Source organism: Zootermopsis nevadensis, unplaced genomic scaffold, assembly GCF_977971745.1.
Source record: "Zootermopsis nevadensis isolate Lab colony 2312 unplaced genomic scaffold, Znev_1.0 Znev_ptg000025l, whole genome shotgun sequence".
NCBI classification, from domain to species: Eukaryota; Metazoa; Arthropoda; class Insecta; order Blattodea; family Termopsidae; genus Zootermopsis; species Zootermopsis nevadensis.
In genome coordinates this window covers 9,757,730-9,771,543 of record NW_028259157.1, presented here as the reverse complement: position 1 = coordinate 9,771,543, position 13,814 = coordinate 9,757,730, and the positions used below count along the sequence as shown (strand labels likewise).

Genomic DNA, 13,814 nt, shown 5'->3' with positions numbered 1-13,814 from the left:
CGTCCGTCCGTCCGTCCGTCTGCCCGCAACTTGCTAATCACTGAACATATTTCATGAAATTTTACACTTAAAGTTCTATTAGCGTATATTAATTAATTCAAATTTGTGTTAAAATTGTAAAATAATAAGGGAAACTTTACATGAAGTAGAATGCGAGTGGAATCTCCGGCTTACCATGATTGCCTGGGGAATCCCAGCTATTCAAGCAACCACGTGAGGGAATCCTCAGTGATGATATTATCATCGAACTATACGGGCACCAGACCACAACACAAAAGTCGCTGAACCCAAACAATTCCGACGGCACTGCCTAGATTAGCAAAGGCCAGATGTCAAATCCTGGAGAACGCAGCAGAATCGCTACATTATGCATTCATTTCCTAGCTTGTTTGTGTGCAGATAGTTGGAGAACCTGTATCACAGAGTCAAACGCGGAGATCAGAGGGAAAGGAGTTCGCGTCCCGATTAAGTTACAGAACTCCTGGATAAAACAAAGAGAGAAGCAGTTAAGTATCACTGAACTGAAGGAAAACGCCTAAATATTATTATGTTTCTTGCCAAATTAATTCTTATACTAAGCAACAGTGTTCTCGAAAAGGGATAATCTTTCGTGAGTCTACATATTATATAAACTACGAACTAATTATATAATAAAATTCGTAAGGGAGAAAATACTTCTATTGTGAAAGTGCTTTCTTTTACGGAGATTTGTGGCACGCCGAGAGAAATTTCAGCGTGACATCATTCTGGCACACCGTGTCGCTGACCTCGAAATTGACAGTAGCGCTACTTCCATAGTCCGGTAGCATAAAACTTGAGAGTTTAATGTCAAATACGTTTGTCTACAAATGGGACAAGTGAAACAATATTCAGAATTTTAACTGCAATAAAAAGTAACAACTGAAACAGTCTCGGGGGCAACTGAATAACCACATAGAGCACTGTCCTTCTTGGGAAAACGTCAATACTTTAGCTAGTCAAGAAATTCAACGCCTATTTTGAAACCAGAACTTTTATTACCGAGTTCAAACCCTGGATTTAGATTAGCTCTTTCAATGGACATAAGTGATTAGATTTTTCACATCATGATGTACTAGAGCGCGTGTTTTTTTTATTAAATTAGCGCATATTTTTATATGCTCTAATTTAATAAAAACGACTTCGTCAAAAGAACTTCAACATACGTTCAAATTCTAGGTGATCTAAGTAATTTTAAGAATCCATATAACTGCAGAATTATGCAACTTCAAATTAATTACGATCATCGTGAACGACCAATGATAAACACTCAGAGAAAGAAATCATAGCCTGTTTAAAAATATTATCTGACATTCACTTGTAAATAAAACAGACCCCGAAATTTCTGGATTAAAAGTAAAATACAAAATAACAAGGAGAAAACACACAAACACACAACACAATAACAAATCACACTTAAATCGCATTTACCTGTTCGATAAATATCGACTAGTATTTGCGAGAAGTAGGCAATGAGTACCGTTCTATTCAGTTATTCTTCATTTCGTAAAAGTGACTATTGTAATGATCCGGCACACTTCCCACACGAAACAATAAAAGTTTCTGTGACCTCTTTCACATGACACATCGTTTCAAGAACCCAGAGCATCAACTAGGCTGCAAATCCAGCCCGCATCATTTATCATAATGTCCTGACGAACAACAACAGCGGAAGATGGAGGTTACTACAGGATACACCATTAACAGCACAACATTATTTCGCATCGAAATCTTTTCATCCTATTCGTGAAGCACTTAGCAATGCGTAATCTTACAAGGAATTACCTGATAAAACAATATACAGACTGAAAATAAAATTCTGGCACATTAGGGTGTTCGTCGAGCGACAAAACATCTGAAAATTTGTCCGAACCGATTTAAGGGGGTGCGAGAATTCGATATTACCATTGGTTTCATTGTTTCATACGTGAAGAGGTTCATGTGCTAGCGATATACATGGAACACCCTGTATAACACGGTCTGCATATGCTCTGCCAGTAACAGTTGTGACCGGGGACTGAGATTAGCTTTCTAAAGTAGACCCTACAGATTAGGTTGTTCACCTGATAACGCGCGCAGAGCCAGCTTCCGAAACGTTGTGTTGTTTTACAAACTAAGACAAGGAAAAGTGTCCAAGAATAACGACATACTTTCATCAAATATCTGTAATAAAATTTTACTCAAGATTTACCACGTTACAGGTATGTGATTCTTTCTTCGAAAATAAATAAACTACATTAAATACGCCTAATGTTCCTCAGTTGGTGGTTCGGTGGTTTACAATGAAACCACCTTCAAAGTAATGGCTAAAATTGACTGTAATAAATAAACATCCAACATCAAACTACGTTATTATCTACGAAATTTACTAGTCAAATGGGGGGGGGGGACAAGGGGTGCATACAGGATTTTGGTAGGAAATCCTTCTGGAAAACTACCACTGGGCAGACCAAGACGGAGATGGTAGGATAATATTAAGATGGATCTTAGAGAGGTGGGCTATGAGGATGGAAACCGGATAGAGTTGGCTCAGGATCGTGGCCGGTGGTAGGCTTTGATTTTGTCGGTGTTTAACCTGCGAGTTCTGCCAGTGAATTAGTTAGTTAGTTAGTCAGTTAAATGGTTTACTCCATGTGATATTCAATCGCATCAACAGGGTGTTTCTCGAAATTAAATACAGAATATTTTAATTATGATGATACATGTTAATAAAATGTGGAACTTTGTTGCTGTATATCTTATAGAGCCTGCACCGGTGGTCTATCGGTTAGAACGCTGGCCTTGTAATCCTGGGGTCTCGGGTTCGATTCCCGGCGGTGCCCGAATTTATAACTTGTGTTGGGCAAGGCCGTGGTCTAGGCAACACGGAGTTTTCCTCCGTGGCATCCCAACAATTACTCCATTCACACACAGAAGAAGGCAATGGCAAACCACTTCTGGATCATCTGCCAAGAACGTATATGAACAGGTCCCAGTCCGAGAAAAGGATGGAAGGATCCTGTTCAAATGGACCTGTCGTCAGACAGAACACTACAAAAAAAATCTTATAGAGAAATATAACGCAATAACTTAGCGACCTTACCTTTAAACATTCCTTTATTGACGACAGCCGATGAGTTTTTGCAGTCTGACAAAGGCTACTGCATTTATATGACAACATGTTTATAAATGCGTCTACCAAATGTATGGGATTATTAGGTCGTATGACTGCGAATATTTTGAGATTCTAAAGGCACAACGCCAACTTGGAGTGAATCGCTTTAAGTAAATATTTTTGTTTCGAGGCTAATAGCGCTGCCGCGTTTGTTCAGATATTCATTAGGGTCAATAAACAAACGTTCTAGTCACCCAACCCGGCACAGAAGACCCGTACAAGTAGCAACGCGGTTCATTACCCGAAGGCAGGCGACGTCTAACAGCTCTGAGTTGGAAGCAGCCATCTGACAGTGGGTATGGTAGGCGGTAACCCTGCAGATGAAGGCAGGCACAGCCTGAAGGAAGGCAAGTAATCTGGGCTCTGTGGTTGCTTAGAACCTCACCGCGAAGTGTACAGCCCAGATACTAGCTATTCATTAGCTGGAGGAAAACTTAGCAGGTTATTTACAAAAGAAAAGAAACACACACGCGAGTCCACAAAAAACTCACTTAAAAATACTTTTAAAAATACTACACACTATTTATTTTACGCTTGAATTATTCCCCCCCAATAAGTGACAAGTATATACTTTTAATACCGTTGTAGATCACTGATATCGTTTGCATCTAGGGTTATAATCCACTTTAAATTACCCTGTTGCATTTCATAATCTCTGGTATGATCTATTTAAAACTACTCTTGGGATTATTTTACCAGCTCTGTGTATTCCTTAAGATTATATAATAAGACTAGATATTTATTTCATCATTCAAACAATACTTTGTGAAAACTACGCTTACAAACTTTTACTGATCTCCTCGTTCAGCAGATTCCTCATTTCTGACATTACTTAACAGCGTTTAGGTCAAAATATTCTTCCCGCCAACTTACACTCAGTCTCCCTCAGACTACGTTCTTATAAGAGACAAGGTTTCACACCCATACAAAAAACAGGTAAAATTATATTTTATTATCATTGCATGTTTAAGATGGTTGTCCTTTGGGATGTCGTGTCGTCATCGCCCTGATAATGTAAGCAGTAAGGAACTGTGAAACGATGGTCAATTTCTGTCAGACTACACGGGGCAACATCCCAAAAGACAGACATCTTCTTACTCGTAGCTGTCAGAAATTTAAATCTCTTAAGCAGTGCCCGAATTTATAACTTGTGTTGGGCAAGGCCGTGGTCTAGGCAGCACGGAGTTTTCCTTCGGGGGCTTCCCCGGTTTCTCCGTGGCATCCCATTCACACACAGAAGAAGGCAATGGCAAACCACTTCTGGATCATCTGCCAAGCACGTATATGAACAGGTCCCAGTCCGAGAAAAGGATGGAAGGATCCTGTTCATATGGACCTGTCGTCAGACAGAACACTAAATAATAATATAATAAATATAAGCATTTAGACAGTAGAAGGTACTTAATAAACAAACAAACACACAGAAGTCCTACCGTTGGGCAGAGGAGATTTTAAAAAAAAATATTCTTCACTCTGATGTCAGTACAGTAACCAACTTCGGTAAAATCTTACCAGACTACACGGCGCTATATCCAAAGAAGGCAGTCATCTTCAAATTAAAAAAATGTCCGCCTCCCGTTTGGCTCTGTGCTGACGTAGAAAAACACTTCTATTCGTTCAAAAGTTCCGTGACGTCTTTTCTAATTTGCGTGTCACTACGTGAGTAAACGCGACCGAGCAATTGCTTGACAGGGCGAATCAATACCGGAGCGGAACGTGGGGCAGTGCGAAGTTAGATCAGATGTCCATAAGTCCAATTTATATTCCGTTAAATTACATTACTAAGTTAGTCTAAGGTATTAATTTATTTTTCCCCACGGATCAGCCGGTCTTAAACAGCCGAGAATGTAAGGAGATCTACCTTAACACTACATACACACTTTAAGTACATGGTACTTAAACAAAGATCTAACTTCACTTTCATCTGAGTAACTAATTCATTCGCTCAATGGTTAAACGTCTTACCTGAAACTCTTATAGAAAATTAAGATTCATTACCGTGAAATTACAAGTTCTCGTGGCGGTGGCGGGTACGAAGTCTTCTAGGATGCTTCGTGTTTAGAAACGTCTGTCATCGATCCGAAAACGTGTCAACTGAATGAATCCATCCTTTACACTCTACTGATCTAACATCCATTTTAATATTATCTTCGCATCTACGCTTAGAAAATAGGCAACTTTCCTACACATTTTACGACTAAACTTTTGTGTATAATTCTACCTGGAATTATATACACAGCTCATGTTACATTTCTCGGTTTAATTATTCAGATAATACTTTTTGATCAACACAAATTATTAAGCTCCTCATAACGTAATTTTCTCCGTCCTCCTGGTTCTTCCGCCCTTTCAGATGAAAGAATTTACCTCCGCACTATTTTTAACAACCCCTCCCCGAAACTTGCGTCTTTAATTAAACGTTTGAGACTGTTTCATATCCATAAAAACAGATGAAGACATGAGATCTGAAGTTCTCACGGCGCTGAGGATTACAACAATCTTCTTCTGGAATGTGACGGCATGTAGATTCGTCTCCGAAACTCATGTATCTACCTAAAAGTTTACATTGCGTCAAAACCCAGAAATACGTAGGCAAACATATTTTTGTACGTATTAATCTTACAGTTTCAAAATAGGCACTTATGATAAAATCCTCCACACTGAATGGTAGAAATCCACCCAAGGCTAAATGTGCACATTACATATATAATTTTAATTTGTCACTTTCGTTCCAAATATTAGTCTACTTGGTACATTCACCTTTAAAATCCTTAAAATGAAACGCTTTCAGAAACAAACAACGTGATGAACATTTTTAAAGACGACCTCGATGCAAAATACATTCTGTCGTCTTCTCTTATTCACTTGTTCGTTGGTTCTGTTGTTGACACGAAAATTCTTATGTGCATCAAAACATGGATATCAGCCAAATGCATGTACGCCTCGGATTACTTCATTTTTATGTTAGAAAATATTTGTTCGTGCACGCCAGCTTAGGCAAAATATTTTGCACTTGTGTGCATGTCTTGTTCGTGTTGTGTCACGATTTAAGCACACATGAGATTAACCACCAACTGCACCAAAAATTAATTAAACCACACAAACACTCTCTGTGCTCGACATGAATTACAGCGAAGGCCGATGCCAGCAAATACTTGTTGTTTCACTACGTTTGATGCAATGCGGAGAAAAGAAAATATAATTCCCTGTCAAGGAACTATGTCACCAATCTAACAAGAAATTCCTCATATAACCCACTACTCCCGTCATCTTAGAACTGACATATGAACTCGACCAGAATGCTGACCTATTATGGACACGAGCATTTAACAGTTCCATTGAAAATCCACTGGCTATACCATATCATCCAAGCTCTTTCAGTTGCTTAAGATAACTTTTATTAAAGACATATACAGGTGATCTTTATGCTGATATTTCAGATTTTCAAGGAGACAAATATGAATACGTCTCAATTTATATAAGATTACAAGATAGTGTAATTGCGTCATATTGTGAATATTATATCAATTATTTATTTTATTTTAATCCGTCTGATCACAATATAATTTTATTTAAAATTTCTTATAATTAATATAATAAAATATCATTCATGTTCCTTATCGATTGACCGATTTACATTTCGGAACATTTACACAACATGTTTCGGTTTTTATAAAACCATCATCAGGTGTAAAATATATCTAAGAGCTTAAAACTCAATTATGATTTCTGTAGTTTTTTTTGGTGATGTTTCATTACATTTGTTTTTCCATATTTGGGCGAAGGCGTTGTTTTTCTTAAATGTTATTAGATGTACATATCGGCCAATATTGACCCATACCTATTCGAAGACAGTAGTACTTCTGGACTTATCGGGACACTCACTCCTACATCTTTGGCCGATATGTACATCTAATAACATTTAAGAAAAACAACACCTTCGCCCAAATATGGAAAAACAAATGTAATGAAACATCACCAAAAAACTACAGAAATCATAATTGAGTTTTAAACTCTTAGATATATTTTACACCTGATGATGGTTTTATAAAAACCGAAACATGTTGTGTAAATGTTCCGAAATGTAAATCGATCAATCGATATGGAACATGAATGATATTTTATTATCTTAATTATAAGAAATTTTAAATTAAATTATATTGTGATCAGACGGATTAAAATAAAATAAATAAAAGATTACAAGGCGCAACATCTCAAATGACAAGTCATATTCATACTCGCCGCTGTAAAAAACTTGAAATCTTACGACTAATTTGTGATCACCTGGCAAACTATCAGCTTCTCAAGGAATAATGAGCACTATGGAGTCAGCTACTGTCACTTTCACATAATATAGTTCCATAACGTATATTTTTAGACCGCAGTGCGGTTTATTAAAATAACTTAGGCGCATTTACATACAATATTTGTGATGACGAAACATTACGAAATGTTATTACGCTCCGGGGAATTCAAGCATGCAAACTACTCACTCACTCACTCCACTGTTTCGTTCAAACGGCAACTTCGACCTGGGTCGATTTAAGTCTGGCGGGCGACTTGTTTTACGTTTTGGAATAATTATGCCAGGTGACCTCCGTTCTGTATTATATACATAACTTATAGCGCTGAAGAAAGGAGCGTGGGGTTTGATAAACAGAGTTGAACCTTGGGATTATACTAACATACAGTTGCTCAGGAATGCAATAGCGCTCTGATGACTTAATGCTCTGTCAGCTACTTAAGACGCCTCCCGATAACACACAACTTTAGTTAATTAGTAATGTGTACGGAAGTTGAATACGTTTGAAACTCATTTTAAAATACGAAATTTCAAATCTTACGGCGGCGAGTATGAAGGAGGCTGCCTTTTGAGATTTTGAGTCGCGTAATGTGGTAGAAATTTAACGACGTTTCAAAGGTGCTTACTGTCTCCAAAAACAGAAAAAAATTCGATTTAACCCACAAGGAAGTACATACTTAATGACTGTTTTAAAACATTAAAGTCCATTTCGTAACTATATATAGTGATTCAAAAATTAATAAAACTGCAATTTTCCTACATAATGTATTTATGATTTCCATATGATTATCAGAATTAACAACGATTATTTCTTTATGTAGTATTAATGAACTGATATTTGTATTGTAGAAGTGTTCTTTGACGAAGGTACTGAAGTTTTATATATTATTTACATTCTACTTAAAATTATTCAATTAATAAATAACAATCCATCAGCAATGACAATTCATAGGAACGACTTCTTCCTAGCTACAAAACTGAACACGTCTCAATGATAGTACTTCTACAGCCTAGCTTTAACAGGAAGACAAGCATTACCTGAGAACCTTCAGAGCTCTTAAAATATGTCATCTCCCCGTAACAACTGCAGTGTCTCTCATAACCTTATCACTTCTCGAAGGGTTCGTGTGTACTGCACACGTACCTGTGTTTCAATGGCCCCTGATTGTGTTTGCCACAGAATAAAAGGTGGCAGGTTCCTGAAATGTTTTACTGTGTAGCTGTGCACGCATATAAGTTCGATTATTCGCCTATTTCGATAAACACGCAATGGTCATTTGTACAGCCGACGTCTGTGACTTGGTGCAACACGGTGACAGTCTAATGGCACTGTGCCAAGTCACGAGTCCCCCCAAACAAAAGCTTGCGCAATGTGTCACACGTATAAATAGGTTCGTCCCTAATGATATACCATTACCTGCAGCGCATGTAACAACGCGTAAATATGCCTGATTCACATGTGGACATTGCACAGGCGACATCAATGACCTTTCAGGGCAACACGAGGCTCTCGAAAATAAAATTACTGACTATAAGATGTTTCCAAATCGTGGAGTAATAAATTTCAAAACCGAAGCAAAAATACCAGTATCCGAGTGACAGGGAAATCCTTTTCTGTACAGATCACCTTTTGTTTCTTCTCCAACTACTTTCATATTTTGCAGACGTGAAGGTAATAATTAATCATGCACATAAGAGACATCAACAAATCAAACCTTCCAAAAACATTCAGAATAAATTTGTAGCTTAGATGCGTCATGTTTGTGTTGAACTAAGTATGTATTTATTATTCCAGTCTATACACAAACGTAATTTTAAAATGTTGTTGATAAAATAACTCTATAACATTTGTAATATAAATATCACAATAAGTTATACTAAGTTATAATTATAATTATAGCGCTTTTCATCGTATTACGATGTTACATTATTATTAACGACATGTTTCGATGCTATTATTGCATCATCTTCAGGTTTTATCGTCTTTTTTATATTTTAAAACTATTATATATTACAATGCAACTATTTATTGATTTGTTTTGTAGATTTTCTTTTGTAAATTTTTCATTCTTCGTAATGTTCTGTATGTCTATAGTCAGATGTTCATTTTCTGTGAAATTAACGTCTAATTACTATTATGAAATGAGTTTGGAAATTTACATAGAAAATAAACACAAAGAAAATATATACATGTAAAAATATATAAGAAACTTATAACTTAGTATAACTTATTTTGATATTTATATTACAAATGTTATAGAGTTATTTTAACAACAACATTTTAAAATTACGTTTGTGTATAGACTGGAATAATAAATACATACATATTCAGAATAAACTTTATATAAAAGCACCGGAGCATCGCATGATTACAGAACCCGAACTAAACACATTTAAAGCTGAAATTATCTTTACGCATCAGAATTATTCTTCAGAACCTAAAATTCGCTCAGTTTGTCGAAGACTTAGTCGCTCTTTATGGAAATTTTGTAGCCTAGCATTCGTTGTCTTTCTCGTGCGAGATTCACGTCCGACCCATCTGACCCTCCTGGATTTTACTCAGCACCTTAATATTTTGTTAGGGAGTTCGAAAGATGACGCTGGACATTATATTTCATCTTCTTGGCACTTCTTCTCTCTTATTTTCAAATATTCTGTTTAAAAATCTACCTGTAAAATCCAGCAGATAAAATCATAAGTTTTGTACGCTTACATTTCCCTATTTTTAGGTATGAGAGCTCTAAACGGAGTGGTATAAAGGATTTTCCTAATTCAATCTGATTTTAATTTAATAATTCTACATGTAACCTAAAATTCTTGCTTTCGTTCCCAGGTATTTCAACTCTGAAATATTTTATAAAAAATTATTCGCTACTTCGAAGACGCTGAACAGTATTAATAGCGTTTATAGCTGTCATGTGGGTTACAGCGCCGTGTAATCTGGTAGAAGTTAACCAACGTTTCAAGGAGCCTTTCTGCCTCATCATCAGAAATATCGCCCTGATGATGGAGGCAGCAAAGTCATGAAATGTGTACGCTTAATACAGACCCACGCGCTAATCACATGACCACTGACTGATTTACGGCACGGCAACACAACCAAAAGTGATTATCAATTTGCCAAAAAGAATTTTAAACATATGGCTTGAAGAGTTTGAATATAATTTCTTCCAAAACCAGACAATGATATTTAAATTTCTAGGTCACGCCGAAATGGGGGGGGGGGGAAATTGATACAGGCGTTGGGCATTGTCCAAAGGGTTCGTTAACCAAAGTACATAAGCCTACAAGAAGAAAACTGTGCTAGGACCTGATTGCTGGGGACCACGTGGAGAGGCCACGGAACCTTCCTCACTTGACATTTGCCAAGAAATGGCGCAGAGGAAGCGAAATATCTCTGGCATTCAGCCATTCCTCAACGTGTAAACAAAAGCCGACAACAGTTAAGCGTATTTCATCAATTACGTTTTCATTCGGAATTTCAGTTTATGGAAGAAAAAAAATGCCCATTTATATTACAAGGCTAAACGTGTCAGTTTTGATATTAATAAATGTAATTCCGTGGAGTTATATAGCACCTTCTTGAAGTGAAGATGATACTAATAATTTAAATTTATACGTGTACATTACTCACCGTCACTGTTCAATTGCCTATCTGCAGTCAATGTTTGTTCTTTAGTGTACGAGGTGCGATCGGAAAGTTTCTAGACTGCGCCTATAAAAACCCGTACACTTATCTCAGGTATTAAATTCATCCTCGAAGTAGTTCCCCTGGGAGTGAACACAACGATCCCAGCGCCGCTGCCAAACCTGGAAGCATCCCTGGAAATCTTTCTTTGTCAGCCTGTCAAGCACCATCTGCGATTCTGCCTGAATATCTTCTATCGTCTCAAATCTTCTTCCCTTTAGCTGAATTTTCATCTTTGGGAAGAGGAAGAAGTCACACGGAGCTTAGAAAGGAAGTTTGGGTCGGTTCTTGCAAGATCTTTGAGTTCCTGACAAACGCGAAGTCGATTCTGCTTCTGGTCCTCAGACAGGATGCGTCGCATGTGGAGTTCTTCCTTTAGAATCAGCTGACAGGTCCCATAGCCTATCCCAACAATGTCGCACAAGTCGTTGATGGTACGACGTCGATCTTCGTGAATGGCCTGCCGAATCTTCGTAACATTTTCGGGCGTTGTGCTCGAAGATGGTCGTCCAGAACGCTCGTCATCATCGACAGAGGTTCGGCCATTTTTAAAACGTGAATGCCACACAAAAGTTTGTGCACGACCCATTGCGGACTCCCCAAATGCTTGCTTCAGCATTTCATAGGTTTCCGTAGCCGTTTTGGCGAGTCTTTGGCAAAATTTGATGCACACGCCATTCCGAAATCGCAGGAGGGTCGGTATAATGCACTACCAAAACGCCCGTAACTAAGAAACAAATGCTAATTCGATTATGCCTGCTGGCACACTGATTCACTATGAATGTAGGCCGCACCCCCTAGCGGCAGAAGCTCGTACTACATCCGGTTCGCCCGCTATTGACACAGTCTTGAAACTTTCCGATCGCACCTCGTAATATGCTTTAACAACTTGGTGCAGTAATTGTATGATTCTGTGTCCTGCTTTAATTTCCATATTTTGAGAAAGCCTATGCTGCAGTACACACATTCAATTCGTCTCATCCTCATTGCCGTAAATCAGTTTTGTGGTACTGGATTGTGGCTACGTCCTCTCTCTTCCATATTTCTGTGTCTGTTTATACTCTACCTTTTGGGTAACTCAGAGGTAGACTTGTAGACTTGTATTCTGCGGGGACCGTCGGGTCAGTATCGGCAAACCGATTGTTTCTTTTCGTCGAGGTTTTTTATCAGTTTCAGGTTAAACTCATCGCCAGTTCAAAATTTGATATTTTCACGACGGTAAGGATGATGTTCTGGGTTTTTAGGCGCCATGTAGACACCGACGAGTCTACACGGCGCCAAAAACCCAGAACATCATCTTCGCTAGTTGCTTAACACGAAGTGATTTATGATTAGCTTCCTGTCTCTCGATTCAATGCACCAGAACGAGAGCAGCGATAGAGTTACGACTGGATGCTTGCTACTCGAGAGACCCTTGAAAAGATTCTTAGCGGGAAAGGCGGCTATTCTGGCAGACATGTTTGTGATTTTCCTCAGTTCTTTCAGAAAATTTCTACGATAGTACATTTTATAGGCTACGATCGCGTTTCACATCATTATCATTTAAAGCTGTGTAACCTTTCGCGCAGTTACATAAATAAACTACGAAACAATTAACTAAACACTGCATTTGTACCGCTCATTTCATTAGGTCTACAAAACGTCGCGTCTGACCACGAATGCAGGCTTTCTAGGTCTAACATTAAGCTATCCTCCAACACTGGTTTGAACAACGCGGATTCTGTTATGCGCGTGAAAATAAATGATCAAAGTTAATTGCCAAATGCGGAAAATTCTATTCCACGCGGTCTGCCAAACACATTGTAGTAGTATATAAAATATCAATGATGTTTAAAAAACCTAAGACTATTTAACTTTAACTAAATTGGTTTAGGATCTGAGATTTTCGCGGCGAGTACAATCAATAAAATATTCTCTGTCAATCAGCCGCGTTAACTGGTTACCGTAGTAAACCGACGTTTCGGGAAAAACTCTCTCCCCATCATCAGGGTTCTGATATGACTGGATTGGTTTGTTTTATTCAGAATATGTAACTGTAAATATCAAATCTAAAACTTCTTGACGATGGTGAAGAGTCAATCGAATAAAAATTTTCTTGGATATTATCCATCGTCTAGTAAATATAAAACGTAAAACGACGTTTCGGAGATGGGACTCTATTCCGGGACTTTTACTTTGTCCGGAGATAGGGCTTAGCTCTATCTAGTGGGCCCAACTATGTAGGAACCTGAAGACGGAGATAGAGTCCCATCTCCGAAACGTCGTTTTACGTTTTATATTTACTAGACGATGGATAATATCCAAGAAAGGTCCGGAGATAGGGATTAGCTCTATCTAGTGGGCCCAACTATGTAGGAACCTGAAGACGGAGATAGAGTCCCATCTCCGAAACGTCGTTTTACGTTTTATATTTACTAGACGATGGATAATATCCAAGAAAGGTCCGGAGATAGGGATTAGCTCTATCTAGTGGGCCCAACTATGTAGGAACCTGAAGACGGAGATAGAGTCCCATCTCCGAAACGTCGTTTTACGTTTTATATTTACTAGACGATGGATAATATCCAAGAAAGGTCCGGAGATAGGGATTAGCTCTATCTAGTGGGCCAAACTGTGTAGGAACCTGAAGACGGAGATAGAGTCCCATCTCC

The 13,814-nt window shown here is 38.1% G+C and overlaps 1 protein-coding gene across 1 annotated transcript in view; it reads right to left on the bottom strand.

Annotated features, from left to right (window-relative positions):
* Positions 1 to 13,814, bottom strand: part of LOC110835594 (uncharacterized) — a 192,935-nt gene that overhangs the window by 74,255 nt on the left and 104,866 nt on the right. The window lies entirely within an intron of this gene.